Here is a 9768-nt window from a genome sequence, read left to right on the forward strand (position 1 = left end):
CACCTAGACACCCATTTCCTCGAAGACAAACATCTATGTTAGATATCCACTTTCTTGAAGGTGAACACCTTGATACCCACTTCCTCGAAGGCAAATACCTAGACACCCACTTCATCAACAGCGAACACCTAGACACCCATTTCCTCGAAGACAAACATCTAGATATCCACTTTCTTGAAGGTGAACACCTTGATACCCACTTCCTCGAAAGCAAATACCTAGACACCCACTTCATCAACAGCGAACACCTAGACACCCATTTCTTCAATAACGAACACCTAGACACCCATTTCCTCGACAGCGAACACCTAGACACCAACTTCCTCGACGGCGAACATGTAGACAACACCTAGACACTGATCGGTTAAAATGCTGCACGCGAGCCCCGACCCCCCCCCCCCCGGAACAACGCCACGGTAGGGACACCCGGGGAGGTTTTAGTGGGTGCGAGTCCCACACTCTCCCTCGCCTCCTCCCCGGGGGGCGAGGGGGGCAGTGCATTAGGCATTTCCTCTCCGACAACAAATAAAAGACACTCACTTCTTCGACGGCGAACACCTAGACGTCCACTTCCTCGATGGCGAACACCTAGGCATCCATTTCCTCGACGGCGAATACCTAAACACCCATTTCCCTAATAAACACTCACTTCTTGGACGGTGAACATCTAGACGCCCATTTCCTCAACGGCGAACACCTAGACACCCATTTCTTCGACCTAGACACCCACTTCCTCGACGACAAACATCTAGACGCTTAATTCCTCGACGGCGAACACCTAGACGCTTAATTCCTGAATATCTATACACCCTCTTCCTCGACGCGGTAAATACCTAGATTTTCATTTTTTGGACACGCTTAACTGGACAGATCCTATGTTGGCTAAAGTAGGCCCTATCCTGGCAAGCTTAATTACGTCCTATTTTGGCATGTGTCACTAGGCCCTTTCATGGAACGCCTCACTAGACCCTATTTTGGAATATCTATATATATAATTAAGTTCTTTATTATTACACTTAACAATAAGGTGCTGGATTGTCCGACTAGGCTTTATAATAAATCTTTTGTTAGCATGTGTGCTTATCAAGAACATTGTAATTATGACTTTATACTAAAATACCACAATTATTTAATCATGTATATTTACTTATCAGATATACAGGGTGTTTGAAAATTATCGGAACGCCTGTCACGAGCAGGTAGAACGGACCGAACTGAATCGAAAATTTTTATACCATTTTGTAGTTTGCGCAATAGTTAACGAGATATTGACGTTTAAAGATAGCCGAATACACGCGTCCGCCCGGCCTACGATTGCCGAAAGCACAGCCCACCGACCGCACGGCGTGCGGGCCGCGAGGAGCGATTTTCCTTCCTAGGCCCTTTCTAGGCCCAACGATGGCAGACCTTGTTATAGGCACTCACGTCAGTGCCCATTCAAGGTCTGTTTAGGAAATTCCATCCAGAATTTTCCTTTCTAGGCCCTTTCTAAGCCCAACGATGGCAGGCCCTGTTAGGGGCACTCACGTCAGTGCCCATTCAAGGCCTGTTTAGGAAATTCCATCTAGAATTTTTCCTTTCTAGGCCCTTTCTAGGCCCAACGATGACAGGCCTATTTTAGGGTATGCCTATTTAGGCCCAACGTTGACAGACCTATTTTAGGGTATGCCTGTTCAGGCCCTATATGGACGTGGGGCACGCCCCGACAAAATTCTACCCGGGTACCTGTTGTGCAGTTTCTAATCGTTTATAAATAGTTTCGGTACACGAAGTTCGCGCTTGCTCGACTGTCGGTGAATGGGTAGCGTGAATTTGATCTTAAACAGTGTCATATTCCGAACGTCGTACTTTAGGTCAACCATTACAAAATGTTATAAACTGTCTGTACAGGAAATATACGCTTAATATATTGTGTTTAATGTGTATTAGAAATTGTTAAACTGCGGATACATTACATATCTCTGATGCTTGAATCAATCATATTACCTCACGTCAATTTGATAACAATAATGTACAAATTATATGTAAACTAACAAAAAATGTGAAGTAATGTGTACTATATAAGAGACATACATATTCGGTAATACGAAACAGTATTAAAGCGATATTATTCGAAAAACAATGTTTTAAATAAATACTTCGACATATTTAGTTGTTCAAGAATTTTTATTGCGTTGATTAATAATCACTAAATAATTATAGAAAATCATTACATTTAAGTGTTGGTAAGGAAATTTAAATAAAAACATTATATTTTTAAAATATTTAACACATAACAACATAGATCGAGGTTTCTGGAAGTGGCTAAGTCTCCATCTTCATTTTTATCCATTAAAATTACATAAAACGAAACGACGCTATAACAGAAAATATAATGAGTCAGTATCAAAAGCAAATACATATGTATCTATCTACTCAGACGAACATTTCGACTTGAAGGACACAACTTTATCTCTTCATAAAATAGTAATACAGTTTTTCTATTGTTGATACTACTTTTAAAACTGACACGTGTACTACCTATGTATGTATTTGAGTTTTGCTTTACGTTTTAATCATTATCTTCGATATTATTACAGGTTTATAGTCTTTATCGTTTTTTAAACTTTATATATTTCGTGCATAAAATGAAAATGTTTTCATGATTCAAAATATGATATTTATATACCTACAATAAATTTATAAAGGTATAAGAAAGTGTAGGTACCTGTTAGACTCGAAAACAATATCTTAATTGCATTTCTCGAGCTACACATCCTTAAATGCTGCGTATTGATGGGTATACGGTCCCGCAGGAATTTTCATTGCGTTCATTATTGTCAGTAATGCCGATGTGCCTTCATTGAAGACACATGCGGCAACATACGCCACTATTTCCACGATAAGAGCGCCGCTATTTAAAATTTTCGGTGCAATTCTTCAAATAATGTTATTGAAGCTTTCATTATTATTTTGAGTAAAGCCACCAACGCAGCGCTCTAACAAAGTATCCTTTTTCAAGTCGTCGTAAATTGGTCGAATAGCTTCCAAGACATCGTGAAGCAATGACATAATCGTGCTTGTAGGCGTCAAGGGTATACCATCAACTTTTGCTCGTTGCCATGAGTCCGAACCTTCTGGGCAATTTTCATGGTGTGGTTTTTCATCTGTAGAGCTATAATGGTAGAACGTTGCCCAGATCGCCGTCTTCATTTTGTCCTTTGATTCACAATTTCTGCGAATGGCTAAACCATAATAAATGCTGAGATTATCGATAATTTTTCCAGTTAATTTGTTTCGACCTACGAGACTTTTATTTTTTAATGCTCGGAGTCGGCTGTCTATACGCTTCTGAACGTGTCTTACACACTTCTTTTTATTAATATTTATCGAGTTACCATATGGGGCCGCATTGACAATAGCCGAGTAAGTCTTGGAGTCGCCGTCTCCAATGTAATTGGTATACTTGACTGCGAAACGTTCCACGGATCTTCGAAAAATTTCCACCATTGAGTCAACCTCCATTGAAGTTGACCCGTCGCGCCCGAACATTGTCGAACGCGCTCAGACATTTTTCGCTATATCTCCGACAATTTTCAAGGAATCACTTTGAAACTTGCATAGGATATTCTCAAGACTTCATACTTTTCGAATATGCATAAAACGAAAAATGCATTTTTTTTTTAAATTTTTAGGTGTATGTAGCCCCTTAAAGTTTTCGATTTAATTCTTGAGTACTTACAGTGCTCGCGGAGGCTAATTTGTTATTTCAGGGACATACAATAATCTTTCAGCTTCCTCGTGAAATTCATTTTGATCAATTTGAGCCATTCTACGAGCTACTCGGACCTTTCTCTTGTTATTATAACAAGGGAACCGATCCTCACTGATTTCAATGAGCTTTGGGTATGTTGTAGAACATGAAAAAATATTATTAGACCTGTATTTTTTTGTTTGTGTTTATCTTGAGGTTTAGGGGATGAAACATTTCCTCGAAAAAAATCGTTTTTTTTAAGTAAATATCATCGAAACTATAAGACATAGAAAAAAATTTCCTGAATAAAAATTGATGGTTTTAAGAGTAATTTAAAAATATAATAAAAAAATTTTTTTGAATTATTTATTATACCTGCATGCTATGCATCCGTATATACGAGCACTGTATTTATACCGAATTTTGCTCTAAAATTTTTGGACATATTGTCGAAGAGTTGTACTATCAATTTATGAAAAAAAAATCGAATTTTTTTTACCTTCTAATGTAGGAAACCTCCTTAATTTATTGTATCAAGGATTCAATTATTTAAAATAACTTTTTCTAATTTTATTTCTTTATACTTATGTCAAAAGAATAATTATATTAGATATTTTATAAAAGCATATCTGGAAAGATGTTAAAGTCAAATTTTGTAATTGAAAATTGTGGACCTCGAGTACTCGACTATGTCTAAAGTGTTCTTGTTACATCGTAGCATAAATCAATACGCTGGAAATTGGCTGCGTCCAGCAAAGAAAGCAGCTTTGCAACTGTTGTAAAATTCTTCTAGTCATATTTAAAATATGATTGGTCTTGCCCTTAGTTTCTCATTGGATCTAAATGTATAAACCAATCATATTCAAGAATTTTACAACAGTTGCAAAGCTGCTTTTTCTACTGAACGTAGCCATTGATACAAAAGTCTTTTGCGTCCAATATTGGAAAACCAATGTTTAGCCAATATTGGAAAAACAATATTTAACCAATATTGGAAAATCAATATTTAGCCAATATTGGAAAACCAATATTTAGCCAATATTGGAAAATTAATATTTAGCCAATATTGGAAAACCAATATTTAGCCAATCTTGGACAACCAATATTGTGCCACTATTGGAAAACTAATATTTAGCCAATATTGGAAAACCAATATTGTGCCAATATTGGAATACCAATATTTAGTCAATATTGATTTATTCATACTAAACTCGGCATGGTTTACGCGAACTTTAAAACTAAGAGATCGAGTTATTTCCGCATTAATTATTAGAATTTTTAAGTTATTAGTTAATTAATTTTAGGGTCCTTCTCCGCGGTCCGCGCTGTTCTGTTCGTGGGCCGCGCTGCTCCTTCCCCGACTTTTGATTGTTCGGCGCTCGCTAACTCGACTAATTTGCATTACTTATCCGTTTCGAATTGATTAAGGCAGTCACAGTGACCAAAAGACAGCAAATTAATTAGAGAAATGTATTAGCGCAATGCGAGACCTCAAAATTAACCATATTCTCGACCAGAGTGGCCGAAGTCCCATCGCGAGTTCGGAACGACGAGTGACACGCGCATCGCGGTCCGTGATTGTTGCGCGATAACTTACTCTATACTTTGGAGGATTATAGGCGTTGAGGCGTTTAGAGTAAGCTAATTTTCTCTAAATCCGCGTAGGAAGATAATGACATGACGGTCATAGCGTATAAAAATGATTGTTTAACTCCATGCGGAGTTAAGCGGGGAGCACAGACTCTTGCATAACGCATAACACGTAATGCATAAGAATATGTACCAATCGAAGTTCTCCGTTTCTTTTCCTTCCATGTAATAGAGAACTCTGGTTGGTTCAATTTCTTATGCCTCATGTGTCATGCGTTAAGCAAGAATCTGTGCTCCCCGCTTTATCCTGCCTAACATTTCGTTGCAACGCATCGGCACGCAGCACGCTCCTTACGGACGCTTCGATTGGCTCACGTGGCACGCGTGTCACGTGGTGTCGGCGCAATGGAATCGCATGTCGCCGATTAAGATTCCCACTAGGAATACTTGCAATTTTAACAATAGAAATATTTTAGATAGACGATGTAAGATACAAAAATAACTCAGCGCAAAAATTGAAAAGATAAAACAAGAATATTCGCAAAAAAAAACAAAATTATATTCTCGCGGAGGGCAGGACGTAACAATGCTATAAAGAATATCTATTTTCATATTTAAAAATAAATATTATTTTTAATATTAATATTTGTTACATAACGATATCACAAGAATTATAAATTGATAAATAATATAATCTTTATTAATTATATATTTGAGGAGCGGTACTGGGTTCACTTTTACGATAATAATATGAAGATTATAGGATTCTGTAGGGAAATATGGAATCTACTTTCCAAATCGCTAAACTTTACGTAAGAATACATCACGTATCACATCACAAGAACATGTTGCGTTGTGACCTAGATAATATTTCGTGCAAAAGTAAAGCAGTGTAATTTATTTGCTGATACCTGTTATCGTAAGTTGCCATGATAATGGCAAAGCATTTGTTAAATAAAATTTTGCTTGTATGTTGCCATAATTTTGCCAAATTAACATTTGTACTTTTGATGATAAGAAAAATTGCTTCAATTTTGCCAAAATATTGCCAAACACTTTTACCATAATTGTTGCCGCAAAGTTACTGTAAAGTTACTTTACTACAGTTTGTGTGTTTCTTTGCTCACAATACTGCATCAAATGAGGAATCACCTTGTTGGCAAATGGCAATATTTTTAAGTAAATTTTCAGCAAAATTCCGGCAAAATCTAGGGAGATTATACTTTAACATAATTATATAATAATATAAAATAACGAAAAAAATATCTCATACATTTATACTACAGCAAGTAAAAGCAAACTTAGATAACCAGCAGGGCTATTCTGTAACTCTTAACGCAAGTTTCGTTATCATTATAACGTCGTTGCGCAGCTTTTTTATCATGATAAAAAAGCTTTTTTATCATGATAAAAAAGCTGCGCAACGACGTTATAATGATAACGAAACTTGCGTTAAGAGTTACAGAATAGAGGTCTAGGTCGTGCCACAAGAAGATGCCTTGTCTTTTAAAAACGGATTATTACCTATTATTTTTCGCAATAAAACTATTAGTAGTAAACCTACAAAGCTTTCCACCGTAACGGCTATCGAATTTTCAATACTTTTTTGGACATACAGAGGTCAGCTAAATTTATTATTAAACTTTTGAAGTGTTTATCTGATTTAACATTTATTTAAACTGCAATGTTGCGGTAGCTATTAGTAACAATTAAGTTATATGACCGATAAGATAATTATCATAATTTAAAAATAATTTTGTAGAATTCAATTATATATATTCACTGTGAAACGATATATGATAATATATGAATGGTAAAAATTTTCTCTTGAAAAATATAGTGCATTATATTGAGTATGTGTTTACTACCGAGTCTATGCACCTTTTTGACTCAAAGTATTCTAATACAGAATGAAGATAAAATTATATCTCTCAGCGAACACTTATTTTATAACTTTGGAAACCTCTACAATCATGGTATGTGTGAATAAATAATTGATGAAAATGTTGTTCATTTTTGTTAGAAATGGCTTGAAAAACGTACTGTATACATGAAAATATCAGTATCTTTATTTTTATTTTAACTTAATGTTATTAGTTTTAATTACTTTTTGATTGTAATGAAATTTTATGAAATTTATATATTAGTATTATAGATAATTAAACACTCATTTATGGAATATTTATCATTATCATCGTTATCGTCGTCGTTGTTGCTATTCACAAAATTACAAATGAATTTTTATTGCAGACACAATAACTTTTTTTAATATCTGGCGAAAAGCAGATTTGATTGACATTATGGAAATAGGAATATTCTTTCAGGGATCAATTTTGAGAACCAAATTTTTCGTGCTAAAATGAAATTCATTCTAAAATTCATTCGTAAAATGTTCACAATGCAAAAATATTTATGTTTTTCTTGTTTTTATGATTTATATCATCCCGTACAATGTACGTCTACGAAACACGATTAGTTTTCTATTATTATTAATAACTCGATTAATGTTAATCAAAAGAAAATTATAAACATATGACTTACTTGTTCCTAATCATAATTTCCAATTTCTAATTTCATCAGAAACTGTAACAGTTTTCATTATAATCTTATTTATGCATTTATGTGAATAACAACAACGATGACGATAACGACGATAATAATAAATATTCCATAAATGAGTGTTTAATTACCTATAATACTAATACGTAATTTTATGAAATTTCATTACAATCAAAAAGTAATTAAAACTAATAACATTAAATTAAAATGAAATTTATAAAAATACTAATATTTTTATTTACATAGTACATTTTTCAAATTATTTATTACAATAATTATTTAAAAAATCGATTTCTTCGAAACTATGGGCCAATGACTGAAACAGCTGAACACGTATCGTTTTTTTTCGCTCAAGAACAGCCTGTAAAAAGTGCATCAAAATCCCCGACCCCATCACCTGGTGTTCCTCTTATGAGATAAATCTAAATATCGCGTTCAAATAAAATTGTAATTATTTGACATATTTAAAAATTTGATTTTTAGAGTTAGAAGTAGCAGATTTAGAAATTAATTCTTTAATACTTATGACAATTTTTTAATTTTAAAATATGAAAAAGATAGAAATTATATAATGTTTAGAATTTAGATAATAAATTATTAAAGACTATTGAAATATATATATATATATATATAATATAAAACATAATTATGTGAAAGTTATGTTCTGTATACGCTAACAGAAGATATGCATATGTTCAAAAATTGTTACAATGAGCGTTATTTTTCTTAATAACTTTTTAACAAATAACGGCTAAAACTTGTTGGAGGGTCATGACCTTGACAACATATGGCAAGGTCAAGGTCATTGGGGGATCTCCTGATCTAGAGATTTACCGTAATTTTTATTATTTTTACTTATACTTCACCACATGAATATATTCTGTAAATTATATTATTATAATAATAAATATAATAATAAATTATAATTATTATAAATTATATAAATCAAGGCCTTAAACGGTATAGCTGGATCTTAATGCTTGTATGATTCTTATGTGAATTTACATATTACGTGTGTAGTCCCCAGAAACGCGCGCCGAAATGATTTTTCGGTCTTGAAACGCTAACTCTACTGAACTACCGCAGTAATATCACGAGTTAAATTGACTAGCAATTTAACAAATTTTTGATGCTTATTCGCATCTTCGAAACGATCTTAATAATGTTGAATGACATATTAAAATCTGTAAATAATTAATTCTTACTGTGAAAAATATTACCTTGGACGGTGGTCGGATCTCTTGCATTCCGTGCGAGCGTCCTAAGCCTTTAAACTACCGAGGTCTTAGTAATATTCTTCGCAATAATTGGCATATGAAGGAACAACGTCTCTTTATGTGATGTAAATAATTATTATAAATTATAAACTTAATTGCTATAATGTATCTATGTCTGTGCTATAATATATACCATAAAAAGTTTAAAACTTGCTCGAAAACTTGTTCACAGAGCACCTATAACCTATAATGAACCACAGTTCAAAAACTATCCATTATTTGAGCCGTTTGTTTATAATATTTTTTTATCAACATGTTATAATAAGCTATAATATACACAGACAGAAACAATTAAAAAATATTAACGCAAAAAATATTACAAAATTTCATTGTCAAATTTGTTTGCTGTCTCTTTTTTAAAGTTTATTTCTTCTATTCTTTTATATATAATTTATATGATAAAATAATCCTTTATATTTACAATATATATATAAGTAATATATATATTATGTAAAATTGATATATAAAACCATTAGTTGTATCTATATAAAAAAAATCACGACATACGTACAAGTGATTTTAATCATTTTGACGCTTGCATTTAGTTTAATGACATCAAAACATGCCATCAAAGCATAAAATAGCCATACGTGCGCATTTCGCATTATA

This window comes from Trachymyrmex cornetzi, unplaced genomic scaffold, assembly GCF_001594075.2.
Source record: "Trachymyrmex cornetzi isolate Tcor2-1 unplaced genomic scaffold, Tcor1.1 scaffold28, whole genome shotgun sequence".
Classification (NCBI taxonomy): domain Eukaryota; kingdom Metazoa; phylum Arthropoda; class Insecta; order Hymenoptera; family Formicidae; genus Trachymyrmex; species Trachymyrmex cornetzi.